Raw genomic sequence first — 27,216 nt, forward strand, 5'->3', positions numbered from 1 at the left:
AAAAGGACTTATTGGTGGAACTAAAACGCACAGATAGACTGTACAACAGAGTCATTGAAGTCTTCTTGAGGAAAGAAAGGAGGAAGGATTTTGTGTTCAAATAATCAGTCTTTGGTGAGTAGGCATACAATGCATGTTATTTTTTATTAAATGTGTATGTATGTTTCGCATTTTATTTCGTTAATATTAAATAGCCTATATATTAACAAAATAAAATGGCAAATAGCCTATGTTGCAAATTATTTGTTTTCTTTTATTTTCAGTGAATAGTTATGTGTCTTTATCATCACAGTGAAACTGCTTTGGGTGCGACAATGCGCTGTTTAGTGAACACACTGTATTTATTTTTTGGGGGACTTAAAGCTCAAAGTTTGTGGACCAGAAATGGATAGAAGAAGAATATTAATATAACTCTGTTGCACTCGACTATGTTCTTGCCTATTAGTTGAACTGTACTGTATTGTACTCTTCCCCTGCAATTCTCTGAAAAAAATGTCAATTTCAAGGTGACGCAACGCCTGGTTATACTGCGTTTCTGTCTAAATGTATAGTGTCTAGAGCCATGGCATCATAATGATGGTAATAAGAGGTGGATTAATTCGGGTGGGACTGTGTAGGACCTCACTGAAGGCCCAGGCCCCAGGCCCACGGCACGCTACTGGCTAATCGTGAYTATGGTTTGATAAAGCTATTAGCCATACAGTATGGCATTTACTTATTTTTAATTTTTATGATGACTCAAATATAAAAGGCTTTTAGAAAAATGACTCAGTACACTCAGTTCATAGCAAAAATGTGTTAAAAAATATCTGTTATTTTTCCTAACCTCTAACCACTCTTACTATCCTGCCTGCCACTGACACTCACTAACCTCCTGGTTGATACCTCACATACTGTAGTAGAGCACTGGTGAGGTTCCAGGTAGAATAGCTGATTCTAGTATAGGGTTATCATTATGCTGTGATTACTGTTGATTTCAAGAAGCTGTAAAGCACTTGCAGGACATTTTTCGAACAACCTTTTTTTCCCCCGATACTTTATTAGTTTTCGACTTGGTAGACAGCTGGTGTCTTCCAGACATCGCTAGTTGCAGGTGAAACGTTTGAATTGAGAAGATGCTCTGTTATTAAACCAAATAAATGTTTTCTCCATTAAATATTCTCACAATTTATTTCAATCAATCAATCAATGAAATGTATTCATAAAGCCCTTTTTACATCAGCAGATTTCACAAAGTGCTATACCCCAAACAACAAGCAATGCAGATGTAGAAGCACGCAACACTCATGTATAGGCTGCCATCTTAGAGTATATTTGTCTTCTCTGATTGATCAAGACAGGTGGGTGTCCACCCCAAATTGCTGCATGTCATGTGTGCGACTCAGAAATCAAGCACCGATTTTAATGGACACTCACCATCAGAGAAGACAAAGATAGTGTAAAAAAATGGCAGCGTATCTATACATTGTCGGATTACATCATGGAGCAAAAATGTCTTGAAGCTAGGGGGCAGAATTGTTATGTTTGGAAAAAATAACGTTCCCAATGTAAGCTGCCTATTTCTCAGGCCCAGATGCTAGAATATGCAGTTTCCAAAACTGTCAAAATATTGTCTGTGAGTATAACAGAACTGATTTTGCAGGCGAAAACCTGAGGAAATCCAACCCGGAAGTGTCTCCTATTTTGAAAAATCCCTGTTCCATTGCCTGCCTTTCCTCCATTTAAAGGGATATCAACCAGATTCCTTTTCCAATGGCTTCCACAGGGTGTGAACAGTCTTTAGACATAGTTTCAAGCTTATATTCTGAAAAATGAGTGAGATTTATCAAAACGCGTCAGTGGATAGACGGATGTCCTTCCATTAGTTCATGCGCACGAAAGTTGTAGCTCGACATTTTCTTTATCTCTGTTATTGAATAGTTTACCGTCCGGTTGAAATATTATCGATTATTTATGTTAAAAACAACCTGAGGATTGATTATAAAAAACGTTTGACATGTTTCTACGAACTTTACGGATACTATTTGGAATTTTCGTCTGCCGTTTATGACTGCTCGAGCCTGTTGATTTCTGAACATAACGGACCAACCAAATGGAGGTTTTTGGATATAAAAATAATATTTATCGAACAAAAGGAACATTTATTGTGTAACTGGGAGTCTCGTGAGTGCAAACATCTGAAGATCATCAAAGGTAAGCGATTAATTTTATAGCTTTTCTGGCTTTCGTGACCAATCTACATTGCTGCTAGCTGTTCGTAATGTTTTGTCTAGTGATCGATAAACTCACAAACGCTTGGATTGCTTTCGCTGTARAGCATATTTTCAAAATCTGACACGATGGTGGATTAACAACAAGCTAAGCTGTGTTTTGGTATATTTCACTTGTGATTTCATGAAAATAAATATTTTTAGCAATTTGTTTTTAATTTGGCGCTCTGCAATTCAGCGGTTGTTTACGAAAATGATCCCGTTAAAGGGATCCGTGCGCCAAGAGGTTAATATCAGAGCATTTTGTAACTTCAAACATTACACCTGTAACTGGTGATGTTTAGAAGACACCAGCTGTCTTCCATGTCAAGAATKAAGAAAGTATCGCAAAGAAAAGGTTGGTTGAAAAATGTCTGAGATCAAATCAAATCAAAGTTTGTCACGTGCGTCGAATACAACAGGTGTAGACATTACAGTGGATTGCTTACTTACAGGCTCTAACCAATAGTGCAAAAAAGGTATTAGGTGAACAATAGGTAGGTAAAGAAATAAAACAACAGTAAAAAGACAGGCTATATACAGTAGCGAGGCTATAAAAGTAGCGAGGCTACATACAGACACCGGTTAGTCAGGCTGATTGAGGTAGTATGTACATGTAGATATGGTTAAAGTGACTATGGATATATGATGAACAGAGAGTAGCAGTAGCGTAAAAGAGGGGGTTGGCGGGTGGTGGGTGGGACACAATGCAGATAGCCCAGTTAGCCAATGTGCGGGAGCACTGGTTGATCGGTCCAATTGAGGTAGTATGTACATGAATGTATAGTTAAAGTGACTATGCATATATGATAAACAGAGAGTAGCAGCAGTGTAAAAAGAGGGCTTGGGGGGGGTCAACAGTAATCACAGCATGATGATACCTCTATGATACAATCTGCTACAGGTAGGACAGATTTAGGATCAGCATACGTCCTTCATAGGCTGGACCAATTTGTTTGTGTTTTAGCCAACTCCTCTGACTATTCATGTATGGCATGGCAACGATAATCTGAGGAGTTGACTGAGGCAGATATGGGATCAGACACCTCATCTCATCCTGGTCCTAACCATTAGGGGCCAAAGGTCAGTGTCTTAGCGGACAATACATTCTCCTCCACTGGGGCTTGTGGTACTCCTCTCTCAGACAGGATGTGTCATGTCATCAACTTCCTGCTGGCCCTGCTGAGCCGTTTCCTGTTTGCCGTCCATGGCGTGGCGACCGTGTGGCGTGTAGTCGTCGTCAAAGGGGAAGTGAGCCCCTCTATCGGCTGCTTCTGATTGGCGTGGCTCTGTTGGGGGTGGAGATGGCAGTCACCATCAAGTATACCCGCAGCGCAGAGTGGAAATGGTAACAACGTCTATATAACGTATACAGCCTTACAGTGTCTTCTACAGCAATGACACACTAATAATGATGATCACTCAGGATCATTACCTATCATACCCGATTAAGTCTTATAAAAACTGCATTAAAAATGCATTACACTTGTTGGCAAAGAGAAGTATTACCCAAACTAGTTCTGGAACAAGTGTTGTGTTGTAAGAATAAACATTAACACTTTACTTGGCATCCAGTGGCATAACACAGTATGACAAGGTCCTAACCTGTCATAATATGGTCATAACACTGTCATGACCCATATACAGTGGGGAGAACAAGTTTTTGATACAGTGCCAATTTTGCAGGTTTTCCTACTTACAAAGCATGTAGAGGTCTGTAATTTTTTTTATCATAGGTACACTTCAACTGTGAGAGACGGAATCTAAAACAAAAATCCAGAAAATCACATTGTATGATTTCTAAGTAATTAATTTGCATTTTATTGCATGACATAAGTATTTGATACATCAGAAAATGTATCTTGTCAGCTCGGGGATTCGATCCAGCAACCTTTCGGTTACTGGTTACTGGGCCAACGCCCAACGTTCTAACCACTAGGCTATCTGCTGCCCCGGCTGCCATAATCGACCATCCTGCGTCACTTTACTTGGACTAAGGAAATACACTTTATGACACTGTCAAGAAGCATTATGACCATCCTGTGTCACTTGGACTAAGAAAATACACTTTATGACACTGTCAAGAAGCATTATGACCATCATAAGCATATAAGGCAGATAGGTCTATTACATACATGGTGTCTTGTCCTGCTCCTGAAATCTGCTTCTGCATTCATCCCAGACAGCAGCGACAGACCATTGGGGTAGGTGCATGTCTAACATCAATGTGTGCACAATTACAATGATAATTTAACATGGCAAATAAATAAATAAATTGCTTAACATAAACCCACTGTTGACCCACAGGCTATGGTGTAATGGAATGTTTTGCCTTGTGTAGGTTTTGACACTCTTATGTAGGTGTCATAAGCAGCCATAAAATAACTATCATGGTAGGTTTTGTGGGTTTTAACACTATTATGTAGGTGTCATAAGCAGCCATAAAATAATGCAATATATGTCACAACAGRTCTAAATATATGTGCAACGATAGTGTTCAGACTATATTATAATCGGTTATGACAAGTTATGTTAGCTGTCCATCACTCCATCTACATTCCACAAGGCAGTAACTTGTCTAACATCATCCACTTATACTGCACTTATTTCCAATTTGTATTTACACTCACATTCAACTAATTTAGCAGCAATATGTTCCATTAAATTGCATGACCTTGATATACACGTCTTCATTTTCACAATCTACACACACACACACACACACCAACGTAAGACTTACAGCAGCACCTCCATTTTTGCACCATCTTCATTATCTAGTTCTGTCTCGGAGTCATAGCCCGAGTGGAAAACCTAATGAAAAACAATCAAACAGCCCCAGGGTTACAGAGCAATTGTAATAATGATTAACCACACAAATGAACTCATTAATTTGATGCGAGGAAAATGTTTTTTCCTCTCCTGTTCATGTTGCGATAAATGGAAATGTTAGATAGAAAGACATTAGCAATTCACCCGTTGGCCTAGCTGTCTTCGCACTCTGCTCTGCCTGTGTTTTTTGTTTTACAGGGGTGGTATAGGGTTGTAGTTGTCTCCACATAAACCTTTTTGTATGGGGATAAATCATATCTGAACTCACCACTGTACTGGTGGAACTCTTTTATGAGTTCCTGCCAGAGGCTGTGTATGCATCCAAAATATCTCTCACTCTATCTAAAAGAAAAAAAAGTTTCTTTGTCCTTCAAAAACACTCTGTCAATCTCTTGCTTGTGTGTGTGTGTCGACGTCCAGTTATTTTACCTTCATACTCCTTTTCTCACCATTGTCTACTGCATGGCCTGGCTCAGGCCCTGAACTGAATTAACAAGCTTTTATTTCACACCCTTCAAAGAGATGACACGAAATGATGTCATTGCTGACTGAAACACAACGGTGGAATCATTTCTCCATCYATCCAAACGATGCTGAATCAGCCAGCCATCATATTGCATCCTATGTGCGAAGGGGCATGCTGAGACAGAAGCTTACTCCAGGTCCCTCTCTCCCTCTAACTTTGAAGTTCTCTCCTCATGGAGAAGGCTTTGCGCTGTCAAGTGGGATTTGCATACATGATGAGAATAATTGGCTGTCTGAAATGGGAAACTTGTGGAAGCAATACTTCTTATACTGACTGCCCAAAAACTGTGTGTGTTGCTAAAAATAACTCTCCCTATCCCCTCCTCGCTGCTTTGCTTTTAGGTTCTCCCCCATGGTTTCCTCTACCTCAGTGCCGTCATCCCCTCAATTTGGTTCCTGGAGCTCAGCCTGCTGCAGTACAAGCTCCCGGTCAACATCTCCTCTAGTCTTAAGCTAGAGGAGCTGCTGGCTCACATCCCCATCTCAGCGGTAGGTGTTACACCACAAAACGCACAGCAACTTTCTTGGAAAGTAGACATTAAAGTATCATCTAATCTCATTGTGTTTTGACTGACGCAGGACATCTTGCAGCTGGGCCAACAGGTGAGCGAACGACAAAGCTGCCCGACAGAGATGGAGGGGGGGGGGGGGGGGGGGGGGGGGGGGGGGGGGGGGGGATCAGATCAGAGAGGTTGCCAGGTGTGGAAAGCATATACGATGCTGTGAGGCATGACTCGACCCTTAGGGGGAATCTCCTTCACACACCAGGAGTCAAGTTGAACAGATCTGCCAACTCTATAATCTCCAGTTCAAAAGTGTACCATGAAGAGACTCTGGTCTCTGGAGGAGGTTCAATGCCAAGGAGTAGAGTATACCACTGAGCAAGGGGAGTCCCTGAAGATTTGATCACACACTATTATGTAATTCCCATGATAAAGATAAAGACCAGAGAGGGAGAGAGCTGCACTTTCCATGAACACTATCACCTGACATACAATGTTCACCAAGTTCACTAGGACCCAAGTCACACTTGTGAATATCTCTGTGACCGTCTTTATATTGTATAAAATGTTGTGTATTACTTAGGTATTGTGACTTTGTTTGTATGTGTCCTTTGGAACTATCTCACTTTTTATATCTCAATTGGAAATGTTATCATTTTGTTACATTAAGACATAGGTATCATAGGTTAGTGTGCCATTTTTTGGTTTGGATGATGATGATGGTGGTGGTGATAAATGTTGTGAGAGAACTGTGTCTGTTTTTTAAAATCAACGTTTCCAGAAAATGCTTTCAAGCTTTACACATTGAGAAATACATTTTTGAACAATCCTTTCTTTTTATACCATGAGATGGCAGTGTTACCAAGTCAAACAAACTACAACTCGTCTGTTTATCAGATTAAAACATACACTCAAATGTGTAAAAAGCTTGTGCTGTGCTCCTAGAAACGCCTCATTCTAAAAGAACCAAGCCTTTACATAGAATGATTGTCAAACGCCTAACTGCTTATATTGACAGTGACCCTTTATATAACTTGAAGGTTTAAATTGGTGTCTAGATAGAGCCCTTAAAGACCTGTCATCTTCAAATCTTAAAGTGCTGTCTCACCCGCTTTAAAACATTGGCAGGAGATAAGCAGCAGGTGTTCCCGACTAGGGATTTGAGTTCAATTCACTCTTATTACAGCCCTCTGTGTCTGTTAGCCGTCAAATAGCTGCGCTCCACCACCCAGAGTACAGGAAAGGAGAGCACTAGAAGGCAGTGTTTTTCTTCCAATAAGCAGCCTGAATTGGTGGAGAGAGGAAAAAATATGCATGGTCTGAAAATATTTAATAATGCATCTTTAATCTGTTAAAATGTGTGTGACAAGTCGGAGACCATTACATCGGAGAGAGAGGGAGAAAGAGGGAGAAAGAAAGAGAGAGCGATAGATGCAGACAGAGAGAGAGAGAGAGAAGGGGGGAGAAGGAGAGAGGGGACAAGAGAGAGAGTGAGGTAAGGAGAGAACGAGAGAGAGAGAGGAAGTGAAAAAGAGAGAAGCAAACAGAGAGAGAGAGAGAGAGAACGAGAGAGTGACATTTTTCTGGAATGGAAACCAGAGAGCCTTTCTAGAGGAACAGTTAAAGAGCTGTATTCTCCCAAGTGGCACAGCGGTTTAAGGCACTGCATCTCAGTGCAAGAGGCATCACTACAGTCCCGGGTTTGAATCCAGGCTGTATCACATCTGGCCGTGATTGGGAGTCCCATAGGGTGGCGCACAAATGGCCCAGCATTGTCCGGGTTTGGCTGGGGTAGGCCGTCATTGTAAATATTAATTTGTTCATAACTGGCTTGCCTAGTTAAATCAAAAAAATTCTCTGTGTTTTTGTTGTGACACATTGGTTTCAATTATCCATGGAGGACCGACTTTCACATTTATAAGGAAACATACAGAGATGTCATGTCTGCCCAAATGCAGCATTCACTTAATTGTCAGATACAGATTGACCAAAATATCAGCCCACTCTCTCTAGACCATCAAAGGAATCAAGTGACACAAGCTAATGTACAATGTGGCTTCTTTAAGTCTAAGTGGCTTTTTCTAACACACCTATATGGATATGAATAAGAAAGAGCGTGATCATGGCAGACAATTGCATGATGAAAGATCTGCTTGCCTAAGAGTTCATTTCTTCCTCAGATTAGCTGCACACTTTAACAAGATTGTGTTGGCACGTGGGCAGATGGGACTGTCAGCTGATCGCTGCTTGTTAAACCACGGGCTGCCCTAGATAGAGCTAGAGAGAGAGAGAGAGAGAGAGGAGGAGAAGAGAGTCAACTGCGAGCCCGCATGCATGGTGAAATGAAATCAGCCTTCCACTTCTCAACAACTTCTTCACATGAACAACCACAGACTGAGCGAGAGAGACACACATGCATGCACATGCACACAAGTACATTTGCGTATGCACGCACGCACACACACACACTCCCTCAAACAAAACAGGTGAATGTTAGGGAAACCAAGAGCTTTAATCACTTGCCACGATTTCCTCTCTCATCTTTCCTCTTTCCTCTCTTCATTCTCAAAGAATCATGAAGGACCAAACATCCAACTTTGTGCATAATAATCCGTTGGAGATCCTTTATAAACCGGAGGCTAATGACAACATGCCATCTCCATGTTCAAAAGGGAGGAGGAGAGAACGATGGAAAACTTTAAATGAACTTGAGAAATTTCTGACTGCTGGCATACTTTCACTGCAGTAGCATCCACACGAGTTAGCAGGATAATTAGCTACATTTCGATTGAGCATGTAGGCTTATCCTTCAGCATGCTGTTTATCAACCCCAATCTTGTAAGACCTCGTCTTGTGCCCACTTTTGAACTTTTCTGCCCACCTTAACTTGACCCAGAATTTTGGGCAAACAATCGCAGCGCTCCAATGGAAAGCAACCGTCGTTGAGTCCGACACCTCAGATAAGCTCATGTTTAAATTGCATAAAGGCCAATGAGGGCTATGGCAAAAACAGAGTTTTCTTCAAAAATGTAATGTTTACATTTACCGTGCACCAGGCGTACTTGCTACAGTGATTCCTGAAATGCAGACACCCGTTGGAGTATTTTTTGAATCTTAAATTATTACATTGTTTGCTAGCTCAGGTGGTTAACTAGCTAGCAGTCTAAGTAGGCAGGTTTCCATTGACCCAGGTTTATATTGACCCAGGTTTATTGCGACATGTGTAATGGAATCGTCAGATATAGGAGACATTCTCTAAWGATCAACATTTTTATCCATTCGACAGAATTTKTTGTTGTTGTTGAACTTTCTTTATTGCATCAACATAATTAATTAAATTAATAATAATTGTCCAGCAGGAAGGGCGGTCTGGGCTTCGCGTGCTAAATGATACACCCTGTGGCGTTTCCGGTGTATTGGGATCTGAAAATAAATGTAGTCCTGCTTTGTGGCATTTCGCGAAGGCTCTATGGTGATACTGATAGCAATATACTGTACGTCTTTGTGAGTGTAGATATGGTTGTCCTTGTTCGATAGAGCCATTGGACGTCTTTCAGCGGATTCGTTGCTAAATATAGGAGCTGACACTTTTTTACAGTCTCTGAAAGACTACAACTCGTGTAGGGTGGTGCTTCGTGCTCTGACCCCATCCCTCCCTCAATGCAGGCTTTTTTGAAAGGGAGGCAGACACTAACAACACAATCCTTTGGACAAAACTGAAAGAACTGACCAGACCACAATGGCTTCAAGTGATTCCTCTCATTAACACAAATCTGAAGATGGAGCATTTTTTTTTGTTGCTACATGGTGACATTCCACCATAAATATTTCAACCAGAATATAGCAAAGAGGATTCAAAACAAAGAGTTGGATTTAGCTACAAGCTCAGCCATAACTGATGCCAGCCCCAAGAGGGCAAATGACAAATACAGTGGCTGGCCAAGGAAGTCATTTTTCCTGTAAGTCACCTAGCTAGCTAGYTAACTTTAGTAAATCTACTGAAACCCACATTGTGTATTGCTGGCTAACATATAGGGGGGACATGTAATAATTTTTCTGTTTGCTAACTTAGTTATGTAGTCTAGCAATCCTAAATTAACTAAACAACTACAGATTGCCAAATCTATGACTAAAAATAGAAGTTTTACAATTTGAGATCTATTGTATCTCAATTGTAAAAGGACTCCAAACAGATGTAAATAACAACTACTGGTTATCCAGCAAGGTAGCTCACTAAGTTTACTAGTTAACAGTGAGGAGAAACAACAATTGAACTGTTGGAAATCTCAAACAATTATAAGCTGCATTTACTATAAAAATATTTGCCTAGACATGGCTGTAACTAGATACGGTCTGCCTACCTACCTAGGTATATCTGTACAGTCTGGTCACTGAAAAGGTTGAGAGTTATGCCATATGCCTTTCTAATAGGCTAGATATTGTTCTAAATGTAATCTCTGGGCCTCTGCACATGTATGCATGTTCAACTGGTCTACCCTAATGTTGTTATGCTGGCACAGTTCAACTGTCATTCAAACTGTGCAATGGAGTGTAATTACAGTATGCTGCCTGGGCTTCTTCCTTGAGTGGCTTCTTGGAGAGAAACACAATTCCTTTCCCTGCGTGTGTCATTGTAGCAGAACTGTATCCTGTGAACTGTATCCCTCTCTATGGATTGGATTGGATGTTATGCTGGATGTCAAGCAGAAGATGACTCAAGAGGAGCTGAATGGCAGTTTGATCATGACAACACTCCTCCCACAGTTGTACAAGTGTTCCCTGAACTTACTGTATGTTTCTTTGTAATGGCAATTTCATCATGACCATCTCTCCCATCTGCTGATTGCCAGTTCTCTTAGCTACAGATTGTTACACCAGATACACCAGATAATGTGATTTAAGCAAAGGTTTTTGGTATGCATTACTGGGAGTTACAGGTACTGTTTGGTGTAGCACAGAATTTTAGAAGAAACAGGAGTCTCATAACATGTCTCTGTCCAGTTGCAGAGGGTCAGTTTGAATTTAGAAAATGCTCAGTTATTAAAATAAAGACCTTTTTTGCTCCATGAAGAAATCAAACAATGTGTACGCCGCCATCTTGTCTATTTCAAGTCTTCTCTCATTGATTGAGAGCATTGGTTAAATCACATTATCTGTTGTAACAACCTGTAGCTACCGTTCTCTGCACTTTAAATAAATAAATAATTTGCTGAAAAATTATTTTGGCCATACTGCTATTAGCCAATAACAGATTCACTACATGGAACAATAGATAGTCCCCCCAAAAATGTAAAGTTAGTTTGTTATGAAGTGTCAGTCCTATATCTGAGAGATAAAAGAAGGCTGAGGGAACATTTCATTTTTCCCCCACATGTATTTAACCCACTTTTTGTGGCACTAAATAGTCTCCATGCAGTGCATTAGGAAAGTATTCAAACCCCTTGACTTGTTCCACATGTCATTACTTTACAATCTTATTCTAAAATTGTTAAATTGTTTTTTYCCTCATCAATMGACACACAATACCCCATATTGACAATGCCTGCCCCTGTATTTGAAATAAACTTTTGTTACTTCGACACTGTCTGCATCTGGGTCATACCTCAAATTTGATAGTACGAACTGGTCATGACTGACCCAGCAGACTCGGGCCAGCTCCACAACGTCCTCTCCTCACAACATGTACATGTTCGTGAGAGTCTCAAGTTTCCACAGAGGGGTGTGTAGCCCAAACTGTTTGGACACTACAGACAGAAGTTGGCAGATCGGCTGTACCAACTTCAGATGAGTACCAAGACGCTTGTGGGGGGGTCGTAGAGCAAAACGGAGAACACCATCGTGTTCATGAGAGTCTCATCTTTACATAATAGTTTGTAGGCCAAACCGTTCGGACACTACAGACAATTTTGTGAGAAGTCCTATTTTCGTGATGTCTCATGGTCTGACAAACACCTCTAGCTCTGTCACCTTTCACCTCAGGTGCGGAAGTGCGTCAGATTAAATTTCCTCGGGAGAGCGGATATCAAATCTAGGGGGTTTTAACCACCCCACTAATCGTATTCTCTATTAGACTGGCTAGCTTAGCACACCTAACATGGACATTTAAGTATTGTCAGCTTGCTGTTAGTTAGCGTCACTAAATTGTCAGCAAGATTGCTAGCCAGCTGAGAACCAACTAACCAACCAGAGACAATTTATGCATATTCATCATTACTACCCACACAGAGAGTGAGTTAGCTATATCAAAAATTATATTTTTAGTAAAGGAGTGTTTTCCAGACAAGGGTGGAATAGATGGCTACCAGATTGATTTACTCTTATTTGCTAACGTTAGCTAGCTTACGTTAGCTAGCTTACATTAGTCAAAGATAAAACGAACAGACAAATGTTTTTACTCTGCTGAAAGTAGCTACCAGTCTAGCAGTGACTATGGCGTAGGCGAAATTGATTGACAGTGTGTATCCAAAAGATAAACTACATGGCCAGAAGTATGCAGACACCCTTTCAAATTAGTGGATTCGGTTATTTCAGCCACACCCGTTGCTAACAGGTGTATAAAGTCGAGGACACAGACATGCAATCTCCATAGACAAACATTGGCAGTACAATGGCCCGTACTGAAGAACTCAGTGACTTTCAACGTGGCACCGTCATAGGATGCCACCTTTCTAACAAGTCAGTTCATCAAATTTCAGCCCTGCTAGAGCTGCCACGATCAACTGTAAGTGCTGTTATTGTGAAGTGGAAACGTCTAGGAGCAACAACGGTTCAGCTGTGAAGTGGTAGGCCACAAGCTCATTGAATGGGACTGCCAAGTGCTGAAACACGTAGCGCTGTTTTTCATGGTTCGGGCTAGGCCCCTCCAGTGAAGGGAAAACTTAACGCTACAGCATACAATGACATTCTAGACGATTGCTGTCATGCCTTGTCCATATACTGCTTACAGGGTAAGGGAACCAATATGTCATTTTGTAATTTGGGTGAACAATCGCTTGAATATAGCATGTTTTCTTAGCTAACTAAGTTAGCAATGTTAGGAATACAGTGAATCCTGAGCCATTCAGTGGCTAGCTACACTACAAACATAATTTGACCAGGTTCCCAAGAAGCAATCGTAATGCCAGTCCACCACAACATACCCAAGAGTTTCCTGATTAGCAAGGGGTAGTCTGTGTTTAATTTCATTGTGTATTAGAAACACAGTCTGAGATCATTGTGAGGGGACTTTKCCAGTGGTTGAATGGGGGAAATTGGGCTTCCCGGAAAAATGTTGTCCAAGGTTGCAACAGTATCCAGGGAGGGGGGGCTTAGCGAAGGCTCAGTTGGTACACTTGCCTGTTGTTCAATGGTTATTTCAATCAATATGCACATTTATTTGTGAAGAAAATACTTTGAATTGTATTTAGTATAATCTTGAAAGAAGAGGTATGTGCACGTACTCAAGGCTTGTAGAACACACAACCAGGTGATAGCGGTAGTGTGTTCTACATCACCCAAAGATTATAAACAATATAAAAAAGAATAACATGGGTCCAAATTCAGACATTTCTTATGAAATGTGTAATAGTGCTTTATATAGTCTGAGCATTGACTATGGATATAGACAGGTTTAGCAATACATTGATAAATAAATGAATAATGTTGTATACTGCTGGAATCGGATAAACTTTGAACATTGAGATATTAAATAAATGATAGAGACGAAGCCTTGAATAGAAAGAATCTGTAGCAACCCAGAAGGCTTTGGAATGTGTTTGATGGAGGAGAGGAGAGTGATGTGTTGATATAGGGAAGACAGATGGATATCTGTGGATTAGGTGAAGGAGGGGTTGAGGTCAGGAGGTGAGGGGTGAGGTCAGTTCCCCTTAAGGGAGTAATCAGGGTTAGTATCTGGTTACCTTCTTTCTCTTGGGCATAAACTAAGGATGGAGAGAGGGAGTGTCTTAAGTAGGATGTATATAACTGTGATATCTGAAATGTTTTGCCTTCTTATCACAGCTGTACAGAACCTTTGAGAATAATTATACTTGGTTAAAGCTTCTCTAGTGTCCGTGGGTTATTTACTCTGAAAAATAAGAACCTAACAATACATAACAATGAGCTTCTATATGGCTAACAGAAGAAGTAACGACATCTAACAGATTCATGTTTTACTAATAAGGAATCATTTATTAAGGATAATGGGTATATAGTAATTTATCCTCATTAGCATAACATTTACAGTAGTAATTTCTACGAGCTACCAACTCTACCATTCACTACCACACATGTAATTCAATGATTCAGTTCTCCATTTACTATCGTACCTACAGACCAGACCCGAGCATGCACTGACTAAAGAAGTCAAGGTAAACCAGACCAGTGTTATTCAATCACAGTAGCACTAACACTCTGATTCAATGTATTACCTAATAATTAAGCCCTTGATCAAGTTGAATTAGGTGTGTTAGTACCCTGTGGCTCTCCAGGACCAGGATGCAAGAACAGTGTCCAGCTAACAAATGTTGGTTCCCAGAATGTTGTGGATAAGTTAAAATCTAAAATAACCAAAGAACGTTATGAGAACATTCTGTGTTAGCTAGGTGAACTAGAGCATCAACTTCACATGACTTGATCATTGGAACCTATGTTTTTTTCAACTAAATGTCTTCTTTGTGCATTCAAATTTGACATTGAACTACTCTGGACTATGTGCAAACTGCATATCCTAAGGGCCGCATTTATTGTAGCTGGGGACTTCACTAAAGGAAATCTAAGTTCTATCAACACATCTCCTCTTGACCATTGCTACTCCCCATTCCAGGACGGTTGCAAGGCTCTCCACCTCCCTCCCCTTCTTCAAATCAGATCACGCCTCCATTTTGCTCCTCCCCTCCTATAGGCAGCAAATTAAACAGGATACACCCGTGGTAAGGACTGTTCAACTTTGGTCTGACCAATCGGAATCTATGCTTCAAGATTGTTTTGATCATGTGGACTTGGAAATGTTATGGGTTGCCTCTGAGAATATTATCAACGTCTACACTGACTCAGTGATTGAGTTCATCAGGAAGTGCATAGAGGATGTTGTTCCCACTGTGACGATTAGAAATTATCCAAACCAAAAAGGTTGGATAGATGCCAGCATTCGCACAAAACTGAAAGCGCAAACCACCACATTTAACCATGACAAGGTGACTGGGAACATGGATGTTTACAAACAGACCAGCTATGCCCTCCGTAAGGCATAAAAGAGGCAAACCGACAGTACAGGGACCAAGTCAGCTCAGACACGAGATGGATGTGGCAGAGAATCCAGACAATCACAAATTATAAAGGGAAAGCCAGCCACATCACAGACACTGTCGCCTCGCTCCCAGACAAGCTAAACACCTTCTTGGTCCGCATCGAGGAAATAACAGAGTCACCGATGCGGTCCGCCGATGCTGGCCACCACCACTCACGAGGACTGTGAGCTCTTGTTCTCCGTGGCCGACGGGTGTCACACCTGTCTTTGTGATTGTCTCCACCCCCTCCAGGTGTCGCCCATCTTCCCCATTATTCCCTGTGTATTTATACCTGTGTTCTCTGTTTGTCTGTTGCCAGTTCGTCTTGTTTGTCAAGTCAACCAGCGTTTTTAACGCAGCTCCTACTTTTCCCAGTCTCTCTTTTTCTCGCGCTCCTAGTTTTGACCCTTGCCTGTCCTGACTCTGAGCACGCTTTCCATGACCACTCTGCCTACCCCTTACCCTGATCCTGCCTGCCGACCTGTACCCCTACCCCACCTCTGGATTATTGATTTCTGCCTACCCTAACCCTGAGCCTGCCTGCCGTCTGGTACCGTTGCCCCATCTCTGGTTTACTGACCCCTGCCTGCCTTTACCTGTCTATTGCCTGTCCGTTAGATTATTAAACCATTGTTACTTCGACGTTGTCTGCATCTGGGTCTTACCTTTATACATGATAACGGGAGTAAGACATTTATCCATGTTAACCGTCACAAGGCTGCCGGCCCAGACGGCATCCCTATCCGCGTCCTCAGAGTATGTGCCGACCAGCTGGCTGGAGTGTTTATGGACATCTCAATCTCTCCCTATCCCAGTCTGTTGTCCCCACTTGCTTCTTTCCAGATGTCCACCATTGTTCCTGTACCCAAGAAAGTGAAGGTATCTGAATTAAATGACTATCACCCTGCAGCACTAATTTCTGTCATAATTAAGTGCTTTGATAGACTAGTTAAGGATCATAACACCTCCATGTTACCCGACACCCTAGACCCACTACAATTTGCATCCCCACAAGGGTGTGTGCTCAGCCCCCTCCTGTACTCCCTGTTCACCCATGACTGCATGGACACTCATGTATCCAACTCAATCATCAAGTTTGCTTATGACACAACAGTGGTAGGTATGATTACCAACAACGACAAGACAACTTACAGGGAGGAGGTGAGGGCCCTGGTGGAGTGGTGCCAGGAAAATAACCTATCCCTCAACGTCAACAAAATAGCTGATAGTGGACTTCCAGAGACAGCAGAGAGAGCACACCCCCCTCCACATCGATGGGGCTGCAGTGGAGAGGGTGAAAAGCGTCAAGTTCCTTGGCGTGCACATCATTGAGAAACTGAAATGGTCCATTCACACAGACAGTGTAATGAAGGCGGTGMAACAACACCTCTTCAACCTCAGGAGGCTGAAGAAAGTTGGCCCCTAAGACCCTTTCAAACTTCTACAGATTAATCATTAAGAGGATTCTGTCGGGCTGTATCACCGCCTGGTACAGCAATTGCACTGTTCGCAACCGCAGGGCTCTCCAGAGGGTGGTGCGGTCAGCCCAACGCATCACCGGGGGCACACTGCCTGTCCTCCAGGATATGTATAGCACCCGGAAGGATATCTATAGCCCCCGGAAGGCCAAGAAGATCATCAAGGACCTCAGGCACCCGAGGCACAGCCTGTTCACCCTGCTACCATCTAGAAGGCGGATACAGTACAGGTGCATCAAAGCTGGGATCGAGAGACTGAAAACATAAGCATTTCGCTGCACCTGCGATAACATCCGCAAAATATGTGTACGCGACCAATACAATTGGATTTTGATTTGATAAATTCTTTGGCATAGAGAACTGCTTAACATAACTTGCCAGGTCTTGTGTAAAACAAACATATCACATTTCATTAGTAAAGTGTTCCTGTGATCACGGAAAAGCAACCATCATGCCCAAATATGATGTCACAGCTCTGGTGTCATTTGATCACTCAAATATAACTGCATAAACTATCACTTATCTTATTTTCACTCGGAGTGGAGTGGAATGCAGGGTGGAGTGCAGGGTTGGAATCATAAAAGGGATTTTTTAAAAGTGGTACAAAAAAAACAACCTTTATATATGCCAAAATTAATAATTAAAAACCTAAGCTTCACTCATCGGAAAGAGTGATGCTTAAAACGCTTTGAACAAGCTGTGGAGGAAGTGAATAAATACATAAATTGCACGTGTTTGTGAACCATGCGAACAAGAAACCCAGCGAATTGAAATTACACAGAGATGATGAAAGGGGGAGGTAATTTGAACCATGAACTGCCAGAAAGCTTTTTAACTCTTAAACTGTCCAAAAACACTCACACCTAACTGAACCAGCCTTAGAGGCCCCCGAATCACCAAATGGTATGTTTTCACTTAACAGGCCTACAGCAGTTGTTTATTTAAAAGTCTCCTATATGATGCTACATTGTGCTTATCAATTTTATGGAATACTTTGAGTGCCACTGTATGTTGTGCCACTGATTTGCATTCAGCTTTGGCCCATACAGTTCTGGATCCATTCCACTTTACTTCACTTCAAAACGTAATGGAACATTAAATGCTTTGAAGGGCCTCTCTAACCCTTAAAGTCACTCAAATGAATGTCAATGATGGAGGTATCAGGCGTTTACCACACTATAGGTAATTATGCAGTTTCACTGAGTGACTATGGCTGAATCACAAATAGCACCCCATTCCCTATATAGTGCACTATGAATCATAGGTGGGGATGGGGGGGGGGGGGGGGGGGGGGGGGGGGGGGGGGGGGGGGGGGGGGGCAGTGAAGGCTCCTCGGAGGAGGAAGGGGAGGACCATCTGTTACGCGGAGCGGAACAGGTGAACCCAAGAGCAGACTCAGATGAGGAGACTGGGACGAGGTACCCAAGGTATTTATTGAAACACGGAGGGAAGATTGATTGCAGGCCAGGAGAAGCTCGGGCGGGTTGCTGGAAACCAGGTGCGGAGGCTGAGGCTGGAGCGAGAAGTGTGGGGACAGGGTAAGCAGGTACGGAGGGGAATCCAAGGGAGCGTAGAGTGGGGAATCCAGGACAGAGTAGCAGGACTGACGAGAAGTCGGACTGAAGACAGGGACCAGAGTCAGAGAGGGCAGAACTGTAGCGGAGAGGGAAAAAGCATCAAGCAAGGGAAAAAAGGCACAACAGGACAACAGGAACAAACGGCTAGAAACATGGACTGACTGGGCAGAGATTATGACCTGGCAGTGTGGAAGTGGCAGGACTGAGTATTTGTAGAAGTCTTGATTATGGAACAGGTTGCAGCTGGTGGGGATCTGCTCTGACTCCAGCACACCTGTCTCCACCCACACAATCACACACACAGAGAGGGAGAGGGAGAGAGCACTGGGGGAGTGGCGGCAGGTCAAGGAGACACCGGATGAGCACTAGAGGGCGTGGCAGGAGCAGATGTAACACCATCCTCCTCAGTGAATTTCATTAAAAAAAAAATAGTGAAACATTTAAAAAGCTGTCATTTTTTTATAAAACTATACTAAATATATTCACGTCACCAAATAATTGATGAAAACACTGTTTTGCAATGAAGGTCTACAGTAGCCTCAACTGCACTGTTGGGTAGCACCATGGTGTAGTCGGAGGACAGCTAGTTTACATCCACCTCTGGGTATATTGACTTCAATACAAAACCTTGGAAGCTCATGGTTCTCACCCCCTTCCATAGACTTACACAGTAATTATGACAACTTCTGACGTCCTCCAACCTATCAGAGCTCTTGCAGCATGAACTGACATTTTGTCCACACAATCAAAAGATCAAAGAATGAATCTAGTACTAAAAGCATAAGCTTGAGATAGCTAGCACTGCAGTGCATAACATGTGGTGAGTAGTTGAGTCAAAGAAAGAGAAAGACAATAGTTTAACAGTTTTGAAGAAACATTTCTTCAAAAATGAAGGAGAAGCAAGAGAGAGAGGGGGAGGGAGCTATCATAGTATTTTTTTTCACTTTCACTTACTTAGCTAACTAGCTAGTTTAGCCTACTCAAACACCTGGCTTAAACAGAGAGGGATGATATGTTAGCTAGCTAGCTATGGCTATCCAACACTGGAACTCTTCCAAGTCAAGGTAAGCTTTTGTTTTTATTAATTTATTGCCACCAGTGCCCGCCGGTGTAACTGCTAAAGTGCTTGCTGACTGCACACTGTACTGCATGATTGTACCAGGTTTACTAATGCGTTAGTTATATTACCTATGTTGAATATGACGTTAGATAATGGTGACAAGAACGTAGGTTGTGTGTAGAGGTTAGCGGTTATAATATGAACGTTTGGCTTCGAAAGTGTTTTTTGCCTGTTCACAGACAGCTGATGTGTTGTGTACTGAAGTCCATAAGCGAAGGGAGAAGGTGAGAGAGAATGAGCAAAGTGATCATGCTGATTATACGTAGCTGCTATGAGAGTGAACAGTGTTTGCATGTGATCAGTGGTGTATTAATTCCGCCAATTCCGCCAAAACGTTTCTTAAACAGAAACAAATGGAACAATACGGGGATAAACATATCTGAATTTGTCCAATCAAAATGCTTGTTTGCAACTGTTGGACTAATGATGCAGGGTACAGGCCAGGCAGCAGGCTGTTAGCCAGCCTGCCAGCATAGTGGAGTCTGCCACTAGCACAGTCAGTGTAGTCAGCTCAGCTTCCCCATTGAGACCGTGTCTGTGCCTCGATCTAGGTTGGGCAAAGTAAACATGGTGGTGTTCGCCTTAGCAATCTCGCTGGAATAAAGACCACCTCCATTCCTGTCATTATTGAAAGATATTGTGAAGCCTCTCTTGAAAAAGCCAAACATTGACCTGGAAAATATTAAAAAACTATCAGCCTATATCGAATCTCCCATTACTCAAACTTTTTGAGGAAAAGATGATGTGTAGCAACTCACTGCCTTCCTGGAGATAAATAATGTATACAAAATGCTTCAGTCTGGTTTTAKACGCCATCATAGTACTGAGACTGCACTCGTGAAGGTGGTAAATTACATTTTAATGGCGCCAGACCAAGGCTCTGCATCTGTCCTCGTGCTCCTAGACCTTAGTGCTGCTTTTGACACCATCGATTACCACATTCTTTAGGAGAGATTGGAAACATTAATTGGTCTATGGACAAGTTCTTGCCTGGTGTCATGCCTGTCCTGTGAGGAACCGAATGGGTCAGATCAGCTTGGCAACGGATGACAGTAACCAGACCCTCTATCACCCACAGAAGAGGGGAGGAGGGAGCTGGTGGGGGGTTGACACCTCACGCCCTGTTGTAAATCAAGGAGAGAGATCATCCCTCTTCAAATTTCACATAGGAATGTGATTTGTCTACACAGAGGTTTCCCACTGAAACTCTAACATGTTCTAAAGTGAATAGTGGAAAAAATTCCTAACAGAGAATGTGGGGAATGGTCAGTGGTGAGCTAATGTCATTTTGGTTTATATTTTGTGGTGTCATTAAAAGTGTTATGAAGGAAATACTGTAACTTGAAAAGTATATACACTACATGTACGAAGTCTCCATCCTTAATCTTGTCAATAGGGGGGCGCTGTTTTCACTTTGGAAAAAATTGTGCCCAAATGAAACGGCCTCGTACTCTTTTCTAGATCATACAATATGCATATTATTATTACTATTGGATAGAAAACACTCAGAAGTTTCTAAAACTGTTTGAATTATGTGTGTGAGTAAAACAGAACTCATTTTGCAGCAAACTTCCATGCAGGAAGTGAAAAATCTGAAAACGAGGCTCTGTTTTAGGGCCTGCCTATTCAATTGCCTTATATTTATCGATATGCATGCACTTCATACGCCTTCCACTAGATGTCAACAGGCAGTGGAAGGTGGAATGGGGTGTCTAGCTTGACCTGAGGTCGAACAAGAGCTTTTGGAGTGGCAGATCAGGAATTTTCTTTGTCTACCAAGGCGCGCCGCGGAGCTCGACATTGGCTTCTGAAAAGCGTTACGTATACACGGCGAATATCTCCGGCGCTGATTTTATTTGATACATGTGATAATAACATCATAAAGTAGGTTTTTTCAACCGAGTTTTATCAGTTTATTCAACGTWTATTGGGACTTTTGGAATTTTCCGTTCTTTGCGCCAAGAGTTGATGGGCATGTTCGCGCCACATGGCTAGCCAAGGTTGCTAATTCGACAGAAGAAATGGACATTCTAAAACCAAACAACAATTTATTCTGGACCAAGGACTCCTTGTACAACATTCTGATGGAAGCTCAACAAAAGTAAGAAAACATTTATGATGTTATTTCGTATTTCTGTGTAAAATGTTGAGTCCTATTCTCTGCCGTTTTGGTGAGCGCTGTCTCGCAATAACGCAAGCTGTATGTTATGGTAAAGTTATTTTCAAAAATCTAACACAGCGGTTGCATTAAGAACCAGTGTATCTTTCATTTGCCATACAACAAGTATTTTTATGTAAAGTTTATGATGAGTTCTTTGGTCAGATTAGGTGAGTGTCCAAAATATCTCTGGAGATTCTGGTGAATCGATGCTACGTATTCACAATGTATAATCAGGATTTGTAGCTCTAAATATGCACATTTTCGAAYAAAACATAATTGTATTGTATAACATGATGTTATAAGACTGTCATCTGATGAATTTGTTCAAGGTTAATGATTCATTTTATATCTTTTGTTGGTTTTTGCGAAAGCTACCTTTTGCGGTGAATAAATGCGTTTGTGTGTTTGGCTATTGTGGTAWGCTAATATAATTCTATATTGTGTTTTCGCTGTAAAACACTTWAAAAAATCGGAAATATTGGCTGGATTCACAAGATGTTTATCTTTCATTTGCTGTACACCATGTATTTAGGTATTTCACGTTGCTCTCTGTAATTATTCTGGCTGCTTTGGTGATATTTTTGATGGTAGCTGCAATGTAAAACTATGATTTATACCTCAAATATGCACATTTTCGAACAAAACATAAATTTATTGTATAACATGTTATAAGACTGTCATCTGATGAAGTTTTTTCTTGGTTAGTGACTAATTTGATCTCTCTTTGGTCGGTTTTGTGATAGCTACCTATGCGGTAGAAACATGGTGAAAATATGCGGTTGAGTCTTTGGCTATTGTGGTTAGCTAATAGAAATACATAGTGTTTTTTCGCTGTAAAACATTTTAAAATGTTTTTAAATGCTGTATTGGACTTGTGATTTCATGAAAATTATATTATATGATATCCCTGTCCCATTAGGCTAGGCTATGCTAGTCAGCTTTTTTGATGAGGAGGATCCCGGATCCGGGAGAGAGAAGTGGCAGAGGTTAACGTTGTATATGAAATATGACAAATGATGAAAGTATTTGTGTTACGATGGGAATGTGATTTTAGGAGCCATAAGAGAATTTGTCTCCTATATACTTTTGCACAGTAATTAGCCATGCCCCGAGTGAGGTCAGTGAACGTGTCAGCCTGACAGAACCGTCCCTGTCGACCAGAGTGCAGAAAAGAATGCGTAAAGAAATTAACATTGAGACCAGAGAAGCGGGTCTCATCACCCAATGGGAACCATCGACACGGCTGGCTAGCCTATCTTCAAAGGAGCATCGTCCACAGTAGAAGAGATGAGTCAGGACCCTTTTTGGACAATCAGAGCCTTACAAGCGTGCCGCTGAAAGGCCCACACCCCTCCTAAGAAGGCTTGGTTCCGACAGAGATAAACAGTGAACGAAAGCTTTCACACTTAAGATTAATATGTTGACTGTTTTATGGATGTAATAAGTAAAGACCTTTAGAGTTTAAAACCTTTTCTCAATAGGGGGGGCGCTGTTTTCACTTTGTAAAAAATCGTTCCCAAATTAAACTGCCTGGTACTCAATTCTTGCTCGTACAATATGCATATTATTATTACTATTGGATRGAAAACACTCTCTAGTTTCTAAAACCGTTTGAATTATATCTGTGAGTAAAACAGAACTCATTTTGCAGCAAACTTCCTGTCAGGAAGTGAGAAATCTGAAATCGAGGGCTCTGTTCCAGGGTCAGTTTATTAATTTGCATGGAATCTATGGGTCTACATGCACTGCATACGCCTTCCACTAGATGTCAGTAGGCAGTGAGAGTTGGAATGAGGTGTCTAGCTAGATCTGAGGCCGAACAAGACGTCTTGGAACGGAGGGTCTGGTCTTTTCACCGTTTGGCCTGACGCAAGAGGGACCTCTRCATTGCGTTCAGAAAAGCTTTCGTTTTAGAAGTTAGATATATCCGGCTCTGATTTTATTTGATATGTGTTAAAAACATCATAAGGTAGTTATTTTAAACCGAGTTATATCAGTTTATATCAGTATATTGCGATTTTCGGTATTTCCTTTGTTATGCGTTATTGTGAGTTGGACACTTCCGTGCCGCATGGCCATCTTTGTTAGCTAAATCGACAGATGAAGACGACATTCTACAACCAAACAACGATTATTCTGGAAAAAGGATACCTTGTRCAAGATTCTGATGGAAGCTCATCAAATAGTAGGAACCATTTATGATATTATTTCGTATTTCTGTCCAACCTGTATTTTTTAGTAAAGTATATGATTAGTTATTTGATTAGATGATGTGAGTGTCAGAAATATATCCGGATTATTTTGTGCTGTTTGGCTAGTATTCACATTGTTCAACCACGAATTGTACCACTAAATATGCACATTTCGAACAAACCATATATGTATTGTGTAATATGATGTTTAGGACTGTCATCTGATGAAGTTTGAGAAGGTTAGTGAAAAAATTTATATCTTTTGCTGGTTTATTCGCTATCGCTAACGTGCCTTGAATGAATGCGGTTGTGTGGTAGGCTATTGTAGTAAGCTAATATAATGCTATATTGTGTTTTCGCTGTAAAACACTTAAAAAATCTGAAATATTGGCTGGATTCACAAGATGTTTGTCTTTCATTTGCTGTACACCGTGTATTTTTCATAAATGTTTTATGATGAGTATTTTGGTATTTCACGTTGGTTTCTGTAGTTATTCTAGCTGCTTTGTGAGACTACTGCAATGTAAAACTATGATTTATACCTGAAATATGCACATTTTTTCGAACAAAACATATGCTATACAATAAATATGTTATCAGACTGTCATCTGATGAAGTTGTTCTTGGTTAGTGACTATTTATATCTTTATTTGGTCGAATTTGTGATAGCTACCTATGCAGTAAAAAAATTGTGAAAATATGCGGTTGGGTCTTTTGCTATCGTGGTTAGCTAATAGAAATACATATTGTGTTTTCCCTGTAAAACATTTTAAAAATCGGAAATGATGGCTGGATTCACAAAATGTGTATCTTTCATCTGGTGTCTTGGACTTGTGATTTCATGATATTTAGATGCTAGTATTTACTTGTGGCGCTATGCTAGGCTATGCTAGTCAGCTTTTTTACTGATGAGGGTGCTCCCGGATCCGGGATTGTGACCAAGTAGAAGTTAATTCGGGAGATGGTAACTMATTTAATAACCGCTCTCATGGTGCCCCAAATCCTAATGAGTTAATTGTTATGCAATTAATTTAAATCGGGTAACAATTTAACATAGTTAGTTGATTAGATAACAGTCATCAGATTAATGAAAGTAAAGTCACGACACTGGTATAGATCTTATCTGTTGGAAAGATATCAGTTCGTCTCTGTGGATGGTTTGTTCTCTGACAAATCAATTGTATGTTTTGGTGTTCCTCAAGGTTCCGCTTTCACTACATATTCTACATATAATCTCTTGGTGATGTCATTCGGAAACACAATGTCAATTTTTACTGCTTGGTGGAAGACACACAGCTGTACATTTAGATGAACCTTGGTGATGCCCCAAAATTGCCCACCCTAGAAGCCTGTGTTTCAGACATAAGGAAGAGGAAGCCAGCAAATGTTTTATTTTTAAAGTCAGACAAAACAGAGATGCTAGTTCTAGGTCTCAAGAAACAAAGAGATCTGCTGTTTGATCTGACAATTAATTTGAATGGTTGTACAGTCTCAATAAAACTATGAAGGACCTCAGCGTTACTTTGGACCCTAATCTCTCTTTTGACGAACATATCAAGAATATTTCAAGGGCAGCTTTTTAAAATCTTCGTAACATTGCAAAAATCTGAAACCTTTTGTACAAAAATGATGCAGAAAAGCAAATCSATGCTTTTGTCACTTCTAGATTAGAAAACTGCAATGCTCTACTCACCGGCTACCCGGATAAAGCACTAAATAAACTTCAGTTAGTGCTAGATATGGCTGCAAGAATCTTGACTAGAACCAAATAATTTTATCATATTACTCCAGTGCCATTAATCCAGTCTCTCTACACTGGCTTCCCGTGAAGGCTAAGGCTGATTTCAAGGTTTTACTGCTAACCTACAAAACAGTACATGGACTTGGTCCTACCCATCTCTCCATGTTGGACGTGCTGTACATACCTACATGTACGCTACGGTCACAAGACGCAGGCCTCCTTATTGTCCTTAGAATTTCTAAGCAAACAGCTGGAGAGGTCCATTTTTATGGAATTTGTCTGCTCAAATTTAGCTGTAATTTAAGATTTTTAAGATTACTGCAGTTTTGATTTTGGGGATTATTCTGCCCTTATGTTGGTAGGTCTGTTCCTGCCTAGTTCTTCTGGAACATTTCAACATAGTCATGAATGTAAAATATTTTCTGTAAAATTTAACTCAAAATGCATCTCTCATTTCTTTTTACCATATATACCACACAGGTAAGTTAGAACTGTAACAACTTGACAGCTGTTGTTTTGTCTTTTTTAATTTTTTACTTTGAGCTCAATCTTTTGTTCTTGTTGCTCTGACTTATAAGTCCAGTCTTTGAGGTTTAACTATTGCCCGCCCAGACCTTGTTCTGGTGTAGCAGGCACATCCAGGATTACCTTGGGTGTTGGTGGTTCTGACAATGCGGTTTGTCGGAGTGGTGAACACTCTGTATGTTCCTGTGACTTTTGAGTCAGTCACCCACACCTGTTTTCCAGGTGGGAGTCTGCTGAAGTTGCTGGCTCTGTGATGCTTGTTGAAGCGATGCTGATCCACACTCATCTCCTTTTCCTTTGATTTGACCGCAGCTATGTTTGGGAGTGATGGGTTTAGCAGCAATGGGGGTGTTGGCACTGTGGCATGAAGTTGTCGTCTCATCAGCAGTTGTGCCGGGCTGAAGCCATTCTGGAGTGGAGTTGACCGATAGGCTAGCGAAGCAAGGTAAGGGTCAGCTGCTTTCTTGAGGTTCTTCACCGTCTGAATGACGCCCTTCGCCTCTCTGTTGCTTTGCAGGAACTTTGGAGTGCTGGTGACATGGCAAAAGTCATACTCTGCAGAGAATTCAGAAAGGGGTCTTCCGGACAACKGAGGCCCATTGTCCATAACAAGGACCTCAGGTACCCCGTGGTAGGCGACGATGGACTTCAGATGAATGACATCCGCAGACTTTGTTAGTGACATGTTTGCGATTTCCACATACCTTGAGAAGCAGTGCACCACTAGCAGGTAGGTGGTGCTTTTCAGAGTGAACAAGTCCGCTCCAAGTCCTTGCCAGCATCTCTCAGGAAGTTGTGATGGTATGAGTGGTTCTATGTGGTTTGAGTCCAGGACACCACACAGCATGTTGTGCGCTTTTTATACACTTGACCACACCTTGTTGACCCTCGTGCAGCTTAGTGAAGACATTATTTCATAAGTCTGATAGAATGACAAGTCTTGTTCCATTCAACAGAAGACCGTTGTGCACTTTGAGAAAAGCACATTCTGCCCAGTACAGTTTCAGCGGTCAGTTTCAAGGACCGCATCCGCTGAACTCAGACCATCCT

At 41.4% G+C, this 27,216-nt stretch overlaps 1 long non-coding RNA gene across 1 annotated transcript in view; it reads right to left on the minus strand.

Annotated features, from left to right (window-relative positions):
- Nucleotides 1-460: 460 nt before the first annotated feature.
- Nucleotides 461-27,216, minus strand: part of LOC139028040 (uncharacterized) — a 191,540-nt gene continuing 164,784 nt past the window's right edge. The window contains exon 2 of the long non-coding RNA XR_011480184.1: nt 461-655. This is a non-coding gene — a long non-coding RNA (uncharacterized lncRNA). The remainder of the gene's footprint in view (nt 656-27,216) is intronic.

This window comes from Salvelinus sp. IW2-2015, linkage group LG7 (genome assembly GCF_002910315.2).
Source record: "Salvelinus sp. IW2-2015 linkage group LG7, ASM291031v2, whole genome shotgun sequence".
In the NCBI taxonomy this organism is placed as follows: domain Eukaryota; kingdom Metazoa; phylum Chordata; class Actinopteri; order Salmoniformes; family Salmonidae; genus Salvelinus; species Salvelinus sp. IW2-2015.